General features: G+C 43.8%; 1 protein-coding gene across 18 annotated transcripts in view; it reads right to left on the bottom strand.

Moving 5' to 3' along the window:
- MAP2 (microtubule associated protein 2) overlaps positions 1 to 13655 on the bottom strand; it is a 335176-nt gene that overhangs the window by 183730 nt on the left and 137791 nt on the right. For 17 of the 18 annotated variants that reach the window (XM_054044059.1, XM_054044054.1, XM_054044055.1 and 14 more), the window contains one exon: positions 727 to 793. The gene's annotated coding sequence lies outside the window, so the exon portion shown is untranslated. Of the gene's footprint in view, positions 1 to 726; positions 794 to 1091; positions 1233 to 13655 lie in introns of those variants that run through there. The other variant, XM_054044044.1, reaches the window with a different exon arrangement.

Here is a 13655-nt window from a genome sequence, read left to right on the forward strand (position 1 = left end):
ACAAAACATTCATAAATAGCAGATTCTGCTGCTTTTGTAGCAAGATGTAGGAAGACCCTCTTCTGTGCTGAATGACGTATCTAATAAATACGGGGAATGTGCTCCTTCAGTGTTGCCCCATATACCTGGTACATTAAAATTCCATGCACCAAAACCTAAGCCAAGGCATTTTCTGGCAGCAAGGTGGGGGTTAACAGCAATTTCCCCTGCCACCCATGAAAATGATAGAGTATTAAGCCATCTCTATACTTCCAGGTCTGAGTTCTGTGATAGATCTTACCTGGCAAAAGCAAGCCAATGAATTTAACCCCATTCTTAGTATCATATGTAGCTTTCAGTTACACTAAAACCCATATTAAAAAGATTCCCCTTTCGAACGCTATTAACTCTCAGTGTGGATGGAGGATTTTGTACAGCTTTCATAGGGGTTCCAAATCCATGTAAGCAGGTAAACAGACGTTAGTATTCACCCCTTTGGGGGCCATTGTGGCTGAAATGACTGACCTGATGAGGTAGTCACCACAGATCAAGCAATCTAAGCTTATACATACATATTAAAAGTAACTTTTACAGTCTGCACTGAGATCAGATTTAATGCCCAAGTAAAGCTGTAACGTAGCACAGTATGACAGAATGAAGAAGCACATACGTTTCTAGAAGATCATATCAGTATGAACTCCATACTCCTATCTGTTTATGAATATATTAAAAAATAATGTGCCTTACCTTTTTGATCTGTGGAATAAGCAGATCCCAATCAGTGCGCCTCGTCAGAGACAAAAGGCTGGAGAATCTGTTAAAATAAGCCAATAAAAAAAGGAGTGATAATATTTTATTTTTGATGAAACAAGATATTTTCTTCAGCTAACGGGAAAAAAATCTAATTGTTTTTGTTCTACTAACAGATACATATATAGATACATATAAACATACAGCATGTACTGTATACACATCTTGAATTGATCCAGTGTGCACTAATGCAGCACTTAATACCCAGCAGACTGAATTCGGAATGCTACAATACAATGGTGGTTTTCTTTTAATTTTCTGAAAACATACAAAGCTGACATTTTAAAAAAGAAAATCATTACCAGCTCATATGCTGCCATACCACAAAAGCCTATCCTTAACTAACTGCTGCATAATCATTCTCCTGGAGCGTTATTATCCATCGGCTCGCTGTCTATCTCCAGACAGACGCAGTCTGCAAGCCACCAGCTTGCATCTACCATGTGTACGTTGGGAAAAGAAAAACGGCAAATTAGAAAAAGTCCCTGCAGTGGTGAAAAGGAAAAGAGGGCGAGTGGGAGAGGAAGAGGGAGCTCACTGGCCACAGAATTTTCGAGAAGGATGACAAGGCAGCCAGCTCCGCCATCATTCACTTACAATAGGATACTGCATTTGCGTCTGCTTAAGCAGTTTGTCAAGGGGTTTCTGGTATCAAATGCCTGACAGGCATTTTAATTGCATTCAGCCAAGTGTGTCCCCAGGAATCAGGCCTCTAGTCCTATGAATTTCATCAACGGGTTTCCTTTGTGCCACTGCCAAACACACACACACATGCACCCACTGCACACAGGCAGCAGCATGCGGTATTTCTGTAGCTATACCAGTCCAAATCCTACACGGGTTTTACGTACTGTACATGCTGAAAAGGAGGTCTCATTTTCTGCATTATGGAGGGGGAGTGTTTTTATTTTTCCGCTTTATTTTTCTATTTGGTGTTTCATTGTCAGCTCCATTATTTGAGCCCCAGGTTTGCTTATTTCCAGCGACCGAGAAAGACGAGAAATTTCCAGCAGAGCTAAGATGTTGTGAGTGGGGGACCTTTGTCACCAATATTCCATGGTTCAGCTTGCAACTAAACTCCTGTCAAACATCCAATTTTGCCTCCACTGCTGTACAGTTTACCTATTGGGCTCAAAATCCATATGTTAGATCAGGAGGTAGATTAGGTTAGGGTAGATTTTTTTAAAAAGCCAAATTTGAACAGAATCAAATCAGGCGCTTCTGAATTATGACACACTATAAATTGAAAAAAGTGTTGAATAGAGTTTCAAAACTTGTCAAACTTGTTTTCCAGGAGGGGAGGGCAACTTCCTAGCAAAAAAGACAGAAGAAGAGCTCAAACTTAATAGACTGAGCCCCCGTGGCTATCTAGTGCCCAGGACTAAAATTTAGTTGATAAAAGTCTAATTTTTTTTTGAAATATCAGTTAAGGTGAACTGAAATCCCAATCCAGCAAAGCAGTTAAGCCCATGCCTGACTTTAAGCACATGGGTAGTCTCACTGAAGCCAGTGGGATACTCATGAATGTAGAGTTAGGCACACATGCTTAAGCGTTTTGCTGGATAAGGGCGCAATTACACGTCAAATGGAAGATAAAGACAGTTTTAAACAGCAAGTTGTTGTCCCTTTTCCTTGCAGAGTTAGACCCCATAGTATAACCCTATCTCTGGGGAGTCTGGTCAATGGAACAGAGGCCATTTCCCCCAAAAAAAGGTTTGTGAGGAGACCCAACAAGCCTCTTAAGTCTTGTGGGATGATGTGGGGGACCCAGCATGGTGCCTGGAGCTTCTGAAAAGGGCTGAGAAACATCCTAAGGGGTCTCCCCTACCATAGAATCCAGGAAGTCCAGAGGGAGAGGGGCAATGCCCTGCCTGATCTCCTCCTCCCAACCCCCTCTTCTCACCCAGTCCCCACTCCCTGTGGGCCTCCCGAGGTCTTTTTGACTCCAAGAATCACAGCAGTCAGTCAGGTAAAAATAACTGGCATGCACCAATGCTTCCCCCTCTCCATTCTCCTGTGCCCATGAGCTGGCTCCAAGTGCCCACATCAGCCCATCTCTCCTCTTGGAATCAAAGCTGGCCTTAGAGGTGAGCGATTGGGGCAGTTGCGAAAGCAACCTGGGGGTGGGGGAAGGAAGCGAAAAATGTTTTCCACCCTGGGCAACAAAACACCTAGGAGTCAAGCCTTCCTGGAAACCCTTCTTCCTCACAAATCACATCTCCAGTAAGAGGGAGGCATGAGGAAATGGAGGAAGGTAGTTTGATGGGGGCATGCATGGGACTGGGGTTATGGGAGAGCATGAGGGTATGGGGTGGAACAGGTGTCTTGCTAGGAGTTATGGGGGTTGGGGGACCCCTGAAGCAGCACAGAGGCATAAGAGAAGCAAGCAAGGAAAGCACTAGGACTCTCCTGACTTCTCTTCCCAGCAAGCTTCCTGTGACTCATCAAAAGCGAGTCTCACAGCTGCCAGCTACAGGAGGTTCACCATCTGCAGAATCCAGGGAGGCTCCAGTCCAGTGCTTCGCTGCCTTCTCCCAAAGGACAGAGCTGCTCTCTAGCTCCTTCACCTAGCCCCCATCGGCTAGTAAGCAGTACCCTCATGGTCCTCCAATTGCCCCCACAGTTCTGCTCCTCCACAGACTCCTTCAAAGCTCCTAGTGGGGTCCCATAAACATAAGACATGGGGGAAAGAATAGCAGGGACCCCTGAAAACCCTCCTAAAGACTGAACTGAGTGCAGATGGCTCTGAGAAGCCTCATTCATATGGCTCAGTGGGGGGGGGGGGGGTCGATGGATTTGCCCAGGCAGTGTCCTATTTTGGGGCCCATGCTAGGACTTTAGAAGGCATGGTGAAGTCAGGCTTCCCTCCTTCAGTCCTCAGGAAATCAAGCAGCTTATAGCTTCCTTTGCTCCTGAGTTCCAGGTCAGAACTATTAAAAAAATTATGAACCTTTGTGCCTGGGAAGTTAAGGTTGTAGGCCCAGATCAACAGTGAGTGCATATTGCCTTTAAAGAAAATTAGAGATCAGAATACAACCCTTTGGACACCCAGGAAATGCAGAATTAAGGTTGCACTTCTCAAACAAGACACTCAAACCACCTCAACTCTGCCCAGGCCCGAGAAAAAAATAAACCGTTAAATTCATCCATAGCAGACAGATTCATCTCATCAGTCTTCACAAAAACCAGAGTGCCTCACACATAAAGTATGCAGTGGGTGTGCTCCCTTCCAGCTTTCCTTACAGTCATACGACGCACATATGCAAGAATTTCACAAATTCCTGACCAGACAGATAACATCCACAGTCACTATGGACCTGATCCAGCTAGATGCTGAGGGCATTCAGCATCTCATGGGGGGTGCTTATGTCCTTCCAGGATCGAGCCCTATGATGCATGTACGCACCAGTTCTCCAAATGTCATTAGACATAAAGCTGGCTTGTCTCCATAGATGATCCTCACATCCCAAGAGAATGAAATTAGAGCACTTAAATGAGACGACCAAAGGTTAGCATGGCGACAAATCATCATACTTAGCATTGGAGATGCGTATTTGTGAAGCAAATCAGAAAACCTATGCTCTGTTATACACATTTTCTGTACCCTACCCATAAAGAAGGAAAAATGGGAAGCTAGAATCTACGGGTACGTCTACACAGCATCTGGGAGGGTGCTTCCAAGCACAGGTAGAAAGAAGCATGCTCACTCTGCTCAAGATAGCATGGTATAGTACGTGGCTGTGGCACCTGAGTACAGTCCTGCCTGACCTGCCCCTATGCACTCAGGTGGCTAGCCCCCGTCACTCATACCACATAGCTATTTTTAGCGCACTAGCTCAAGCAGGGCTAGTGTGTCTGTCCTGCACCCTCCCAGCTGCTATGTAGACATACCGCATTATAGGGGCAAGAAAGAGAGTCTGCATGCCTTGTTTGTTCAGTGAAGACATAACTCGGCATTTTCTGGGTTTTGTTATGGGGCATCCGCCCCACATGGGCAAGTAAAGGGTTAACCTCAGCAGGGAGCAGGGGAGAGGAGTCCTCCGAGTGACCCACACCAGCACAGCCAATCAGGGAGGAACTGCAGGGAGCAACCAATCTGGGCCCAGCAGGCTCAGATAAGAGGAGCTGCAGGGCAAGGCTGGGTTAGTTGTTGTTGGAAGCTCAAGGAGTGAGGACTGTTTCTAGCAGGGAGAGAGACCTGCAGCACCTTGGACAGAGCAATTGCTGGTGAAGACCAGGGGAGCAAGAGGGAGCTCCTGGCTGGCTGGCTGCTGGCACTGGGTAGTTGCATGCCCTGAGGCAAGGGTGAAGAAGGTGCAGGGGATGTGGGGAAGTGGCCCAGCGAGACACAGCAGCATGGTGAGAAGTTAAGGAGTTGCAACATGAGGCTGCTATCCACAGGGTCCCTGGGGTGGGACCCAGAGTAATGGGACCAGCCCCCCCCTCACACTCAATACCGGGGAAGTGGTGTGATTATTGGACTCAGACACTCACCCCTGTAAGGGGGAAACATGGATGGTGATGCCGGAGGGCTAAGTCACAAGGAAGATGCTGTGGTTCCTGAGGCTGCCAGAGGGGCTGCAGGCAGGCAATGGGGACAGAATGATGGTGTGCAAACCATGGGTGGGAGGGTGTCAGCCTCAAGCTAATCCCCAGAGTAAACAGGAGGAGGCGCCGGACCAGTGCTAAGTGACATGTCCCGTGATAGCTAAATTTAAAAAATAAGCTTAATTTTTATTATTATTTCTATTACAGTAGTAGCTAGAAGCCCCAGCTGAGCTCAGGATCCCATTGGATTATTTCCCTCATTTTAGAGACTGGGACTAGATGCAAAGAACAATAAATGACTTACCCAATGTCACAAAGGAAGTCAATGGCAGAGTCAGGAATTGCACTCAGATTTCCTGACTCCCAGTCTGGTACAATTACCACAAGACCATCCTGCCATGCAAACTACTGCCGTCTGCCTGCACCCATCCCTTAACCTTAACAAAGGTTTTTTGTGTGTGTGTGAATTTGGTTAACATTTTATGTGGTGCCTGAAGTGGCATCTAATATGATTTCAACTTAAAAGGAAGATGTTAAAAGGAAGATGCCTTGTGAACAGAAATTGTACCTTGGTGGTAAAAGCAGCCCCCAACAGGCCTGACTATTTTGTTTTCACACCTTTTTGGTTGATCATTTTAAGCACTAATGGGATGATGGCTGCAGGGGCTGCTGTTTCAGCCCCAAAGGTCCAGGGCACAGCTGGAATCCCATCACTGCCAGTTTCTCGGCCATAGTAAGAAACATCAGAATATGACCATTTTACAGTGCCCTGCAAGGGGGGCCAGTTTGGGAGAGGATCTGGGATTTCTCTCTCTTTCCATTAGGAGGAGGAAACTAAATGGAAGGCAATGAATTAATTCTGAGAGGCATAGTATGCACTGTACTGTGTCTGCAAAACCTTTCAAAGGGGCTCTGCAGTGAGGAAGGTTGAGGCAGGAGTCAGCATCACTAGGTATTTCCATGGTTACCGGTACAGTTCAGATAAAGTAGAAATAAAGCAGTGATGGGAGACGGGGAGCTAGGAAAAGCTGCAGCCTGAGTGACTGAGTACCAAGGAGCAGAAGATGAAAAACTCATGGGAAATTTCAGGATTGAAAGAGGCCCTGGTTTTGTCCCTAGCCGCCTACTTTAATTTCTTTTACAGGGAATTGATGCACAAACAACTTATCTGCCCATCTCATGCTGCCAGTCTATCCGGGGCCTTCTGACTTGTGTTGTCCATTTCCTTTATACTGACTGCACCCTCTAGTTTTGTATCTGCAGCAAATTTTGTCATCTTGCTGGTACTTACATGCTCTTTCTCACAAGCTCTTGACAAAATTAAAAAAAAATTCGTACCATTATTCATCCTGGTGGCACTCTGCCAGTCGCCCATCTCCATTTCACAGTGCCTCCCTGCACATCGACCTTTGGCCTTGGCTCTCTAAGCCAGTTCTCTATTCCCCCAATAGAATATCTGCAGGCCTCATAGATTCGTTGTTAGCTGAGCAGAGTATTCTTACAAGGGATCTTAAAATCTAGGTAAACTATGTCCACCCTTTGCTCCCTGTCATCTCAGTTGGTTACTTCTTTTTAAACTGCCAGATTATTCAGGCATGAGCTCCCTTTTGTGAATCCAAGCTGACCCTCGTTAACGAAATAACAACATTCTAGGTATTTCTTAAATCTATCTCTGATTTCTATTTTTTTCCTGTTTCATCTTTACTGCTGAAGTCAATACTAAAGATTTAAAACATTCAAACCCTCCCAAAAATGGTTCTCACAGGGTGACTGATGCCACATGGAATCTTTCGAAGCTATCAGACAAATATATTTATTTTTCCCGTCCATTTCTCTCACCAATCCTTTTATTAGAGGAAGACTCAAGACAGAAGTGAGTTTACAGTAAGATATCAAAGATTACAGTGAAATTGTTTCCTTAAATGTCAGTTCAGTTTGTACTTTCATTTACTGTGTAACCTAATGATGTTTTATTAATTGTCTTGTCATGCCTCATCCTGAGAGCTCTAGCTTGTTCTTATTCTCTATCAAATTTATAAAAAAAAATATCTTTTAAAAGCAGGAATCATTTGGTTAAATCAGATTTCACATGGCATACAATTAAAAACTAATTCTTGAGCTGACATGACCTTAAATGCAAAATATACACATTATCTGTTCTGCTCCATCCCCGGATTCATGACAACATATAGACAACATATAGTCCAGGGGTCAGCAACCTTTCAGAAGTGGTGTGCCGAGTCTTCATTTATTCACTCTAATTTAAGGTTTCGAGTGCCAGTAATACATTTTAAGGTTTTTAGAAAGTCTCTTTCTATAAGTCTATAATATATAACTAAACTATTGTTGTATATAAAGTAAACAAGGTTTTTAAAATGTTTAAGAAGCTTCATTTAAAATTAAATTAAAATGCAAAGCCCCCCGACCAGTGGCCAGGACCCAGGCAGTGTGAGTGCCACTGAAAATCAGCTCGCGTGCCGCCTTTGGCACGTGTGCCATAGGTTGCCTACCCTAGATATAGTCCATCCCTATTCAGACCAGCACGTAAGCACGTGCTTGACTACAAGCATGTACTTAAGTTCCATTTACTTAATGGACATTACAGGACTTAGCACATGTTGAAGGGCAGGACGCTTTCCTGAGTTGGAAATCATATTGCAAGCTTGTCATGGCATTTGATCTTGCACTGCATTATGCCAATAAACCAGTTTAAGCTGGCAACCTCTGCTCAGCAGCTGAGAATTTGGGATACAAAGTTCTCCACCTTTAAAATTATGCCTTCTTAAAACGCAGTATCAACCCTGGGTAGTTAAATATTTTCTTCCATATCCACCCGCTCACTCAAGAGATTAAAAACAAGTGGTCGTTCAGATGACTTGTGACTTATTTGACAGTGAGACCAAGTAAACCAGCAAAAGAAATTGAAATAACATGTAGTAACATCTACTTGAATTAGTTTGAACAATTTCTCACTTAGCAAACTTTTATGTAACATAGGCAGTCAAGTAGAAATATATGCAAGAATTATCAGTAACTGGGCCGTGTAAGAAGGGAAGCCTGCAGTTTAGCAACTCCGAAATAAAAAAGCATCACAACTATTTAGTGGGCAAACTGCAGCAAAGAAAGGAGAAGTAACCAGGCAAAAGTCACACACCACGTCAGAGTTATAGATATGAACAGAACCCGGGCCCCAACTCAATAAGAAAGAGAAGCACATTTCTAACTTTAAGAACCTGAATAGTCCCATCAGCTTCAATGGGTCTGTTCAGGTCCTTAATGGTCATGTAGATGCTCAGGTATTTTGCTGAATTGGGGTCCTGGCCTCCTGACTTAATACAGTGCCCTATTTGATGGACCAAGCTGCCTGCTTCTCTTTCTCCACGGGTCTCGATCCTCCCTTTAAAAAATGAGCATGCCAGCAATGTCAGTACTCGACTAAGTGTAAAGGAAAATCATAATGTTTCCTTCTTCTACTTTAACTGGTTCATTTTAGGATGCCAGGGCTCCAGAACCATTTGCTAATATCAATTTCCATTCACAGTCCAGGGCTCTGACTGACTCTCCCACCTACCTGCCCCTCCCAATAAAGGAAGAGGTACCTGAAAAATCTCTGGAATGTCAGCAAGCACAGATTTGTCTACTGAGAACTCTACAAGTAAACAACAAACAAGGAGAATGGAGGCCCTCCATCCTCTGAACAGGATGACTGCTGCTGAGGACACTGTGTCTATGATGGCCTTGCTGGCAATAGTTGCTGCAGTTATGGACATCATGGCCACAATAACCACAACACAACTAAATCTTACCTCGATGAACTCCTTTCCATAAGCGTTGGCAGGACAGGTGAATGAAGCAGAAAGGAGAGTATCAGCAGGTTCACAGAAGCCTCACAGATTTAGCTTCTCTTAAATCTAAAGTGGCAGGGGGAAGGTCTCACCATAATAATGTGAGAATTATAGGAGTACCTGAAAGAGCAGAGGAAGGGAAGCCAGCCCCTAGAACCACAAGCTCCTTTCAGAAATGCTCGGCCAGTTAGAGAACACACAGGTCCCTGATTTCTAAGCCAGCCTCAAATACCAAATCTGATTGTCAAATGTATCAGATTTACGGTAAAAACAAACAAACAATGCAGCTAGCTCACCGGGGTGGGGTGGAGGGGGGAAGATTTTGCAAAAAAATGTGGTTGAACAGAGATCAGGCCTTTAGAAGAGCAAGGGAACTTGCCAAGCAGAGAGGGTTCTGCTCAGTTTCACATCAGAGTTTGGTGAGATCCCAAAGCCACAAGAAGCAGAATTCAGAGTAGCAGCCGTGTGAGTCTGTATCCGCAAAAAGAAGAGGAGTCCTTGTGGCACCTTAGAGACTAACACATTTATTTGCGCACTAAAACCCACTTCATCGGATGCATGCAGTGGAAAATACAGTAGGAAGATTATATATATATATATATATATATATAAGCAGAATGTTTTTTAGGTAGCGTTCAGTGAACTGAGCACCTGTTGTGTTTTACACCAAGTTTACTTCTCAGGTGTTATGTCTGCCTTACGTGCACTGAACTTACCCAATTACTGTGACTAGCCTACTTACTTGGTTTATCGCTTCTATTCTAAGCTTATACTTTAACTTTTGGGACATATATATCAGATCTCATCAAATGGTTGAAAGTGAAGTGCCCCAGCAAGGGAATTAAGGGAACACCTCATCCCAAATTGATCTCACGGGAGTGCCCTGACTGTGGAAAGGATTTATTTAACCTGTATTTGTGCTGGGGAATTAATGAAACATTGGACAATACCCCTAACTGGATGGATGAACATGAACCATTTGTTTGTGACAGCGGGAATGTCTACACTTACCTCCGGAGCGATCGATCCAGCCGGGATCAATTTATCGCGTCTAGTGAAGACACGATAAATCGACTGCCGAATGCTTTCCTGTCGACTCCGGTACTCCACCGGAGCGAAGGGCACAGGTGGAGTCGATGGGGAAGCATCAGCAGTTGACTTACTGCAGTGAAGACACCGCGGTAAGTAGATCCAAGTACGTTGACTTCAGCTACGTTATTCATGTAGCTGAAGTTGCGTAACTTAGATAGATCCCCCCTCCCCTGTGTAGACCAGGACTATATGAAGCCTGTGTGTTAGCCTGGCACCGATACACACCAAAGAGAGATCACCTGGGGCAATGCAGCTCCCTGTGCCTTGGTAGAAATTTGAAGGTTCCAATACCACTTTTAAAAATCGGTGCCAGTGGGAAACCCTGTTGTGCCACCACGTCTTACTGCTAGGGGGCTCAAAGCTCAGCAGCTAGACCTCCTCTGTGCTGGAAGTGTGAGAGGAGGCTCTCCTCCCTGCAAGATATCACGGAAAGCTGCACAGGAGCTGAACAATATAGTTATACCCCCATGGATCAATGGAGTAGGGGAGAAGACAAATGCAGGTTATGGCGATAAATGGACAGTGATTTCTACCTTCCCCTATACCTCCAACTTCCTCTCTTGCCCTGCCCCGATAGCTCCTTTCCCCCATGTCTCCTCCCTTCCTCACCCACCCTGCTCTCCCTACTTCCCCAGACTTTCCCCTTGTTGCCCCAGCCCCATTCAACTTCCCCCACCCTAAGACATTCTATAAGCTCAAACCCAGAGCTCATGAACACCAAGTTTGAAGTTAATGCAAAAGAGTCACTTGTTCAACTGGATTGTTTGTTGTGTTCTTTGGTGCAGTCATTTACAATTTGTGGGAGCAATTAGATTTCTCTGTTATTACCAATATGTTTGTTTAATATGGGCAAGGAAAACAATGTTTGGTTGTAAACAAGAAGCAGGAGGGGACATGTGGCTCTGGGAAGGTAATCCTCACAATACACAATGGCCCACTCAGTGCGCTCAGATGTATTACCAATACTCTGGTGTTGAGTTAGGCAAACTAAAAAGATTACAAGTTAGGAGACAATACACAGGCATATCTTTGACATACCAGGTTAAAAAATGTGATGTTTGTGGAGTGTGGGCTCCCTCTCTCCTTTCAATGGAGTTACTACTTTGTGGTATGGGAAAAATAGGATGCCCGTTAAAATAAATAATTAATAATTAAAATAATGGATATTGGTGGAGCTCCCAACATGGATGGTGTCTCCCCAGCCCATCCCTGCCTGAACTTTTGATTGGTTAATTTTATTTCTAGTGTTAGGTGTTTGATTATTGTTGCCTTTTCATTGTGATGTACTATGCTTGGTAATAAGTTAAGTTTTTATATGTATGTTATGTGTTTTTATGTTTTTGCTTTAACTTATCTTTTTGTGCTCTTCTTTCCCCCAGAGCCTTCTCCTCAGTATTCCCTGGAAGTCTGGCAGGTGGCAAGAGAATCCCCCCCTCATGGGCTTCTGTTTGGGGGGGATGGGATGGAATACAGCAAGTGACAAACATTTCATCACCAATGGGTAGGGATTAGTCATATTCTTCTCTGGTAGGTAGGTCCTATTCCCATATAGATTTCTTTTTGATCTCTAGAGTCTTGGCTAATTCTGCAATTCACTCCTCCATTAACCACAATTTCTGTCTCTGAGTTTCCCTCTATAACTTTTCAAATAGCAACAGATCAAGGTAAGAAACAGCCATGCAGATGGAGATTTAATTCTTCACTTATTAGATTCCCCCTTTCAGAATTTTTATTGAAAAATAATTTGGCCTGTTCCTCAAAACAAATGAACCCTCAACATCTTCTCGCAGGCTTTTGTGGGAGACACTCAAGGCCTAGTTGAGAGGTTGAATTATAATTTTGCATTTGCCGAGAAGAGAGAATGTGGAGAAAATGACACCCCTTGAGATTTGTCTTATGTCACAGCCCCATCTCCAGATTTTCTGCAACCTCTGATTAACTGTAGATATGAACTCAATAAGCTGCACTTGGTGCATGCTGAATTTGCCATATTTCAACTCAGGCAGAATTTCTAGGAATTGGGAGAAAAAGTTGGCAAGTTGCTGGCATACCACCTAAGACAAAAGACCTCTGCATGTAGAATCACGTTCAGCCATGATAAACATGGTAAATTATGTTGATCATCTAAAAGTATTAATAATGATTTTTTAATTTCTATAAAGAGCCGTACAAATTGAACATAACTCCTCCAAAGATGCTTTAGATCAGCTTTTCAAAAATATTACATTACTGCAGCCCAGCATCGAAACCTGGCCATGCCCCTTACAGAGGATGAGTTAATTGAGGTGATTAAGAATAGAAATATAGAGTAAACCTCCAGGCCACATGGCTTCCCTGCCAAATTCCATAGACACTTCTTGACCTCCTCTCTCACAGGATACTTACAATATTTAATAAGTCACCCCATGGAGAAGTAAACCCTAATATAAGTTATTCCTAAACCAGGAAGAATGCCACACTAGGTTCCAATTGCAGACCATTTTCACTTATTTATAGTAATGTCAATATATTGGTCAAAGTTCTGGCAATGAGATTGGAGAAGGATTTGGATTCTATCACACACCCAATCAAGTTGGGTTAATCAGAGGCCATCATAGGTTTGATAACCTCCAACCACTTATTGATATTCTGGCAGTGAAAGATGATGACCCCAGACCACAAGCCATATTAGCCTTAAATGCAGAAAAGGCTTTTGAGAGAGTGGGCTGGAGGTATAGGTTTTATACGCTATAAAAATTTGGATTTGGAGAAGGAAATAGTTCCTGGATCCAAATATTCTCACCCAGCTCCCAGGGGGTTGGACTAGATGATCTCCTGAGGTCCCTTCCAACCCTGATATTCTATGATCACAATCAGTGATGTAACCAAGTGAATAGGGAAGTATTATTCACCCTTTCCCACAATACAAAAACCAGGGTCACCTGATGAAATTAATAAGACAGCAGGTTTAATACAAACAAGAGGAAATACTTTTCACACAACACACAATTATCTTGTGGAACTCATTGCCATTGGATGTTGTGAAGGCGAAAAGTATAACTGGGTTCAAAAAAGCTGGGTGGGCAAGACAGGGATGGATCTCCCCAAAATTGCCCTGCTCTGTACACTTACCCTGAAGCTTTGGTACTGGCCACTGTTGGAGAAATGATACTGGGCTAGACAGACCAATGGTCTGACCCAGTATGGCAGTTTTTATGTTCTTATGACCTTGGATTCCTTCAGCCTCTTCTGGTACTAGGCAAGGGTGCCCGCCATCTCTAATACTTATTTATTTGTCTCTTGAGCCTCCAGAAATAGCTATTTGGGCTTCTCCAGGGGTCTGAGGCATACAACTTGGTTCCATGGAATATAAATTAATGTTATATGTAATTAGTGTACATA

Source organism: Malaclemys terrapin, chromosome 11 (assembly GCF_027887155.1).
Source record: "Malaclemys terrapin pileata isolate rMalTer1 chromosome 11, rMalTer1.hap1, whole genome shotgun sequence".
Classification (NCBI taxonomy): Eukaryota; Metazoa; Chordata; order Testudines; family Emydidae; genus Malaclemys; species Malaclemys terrapin.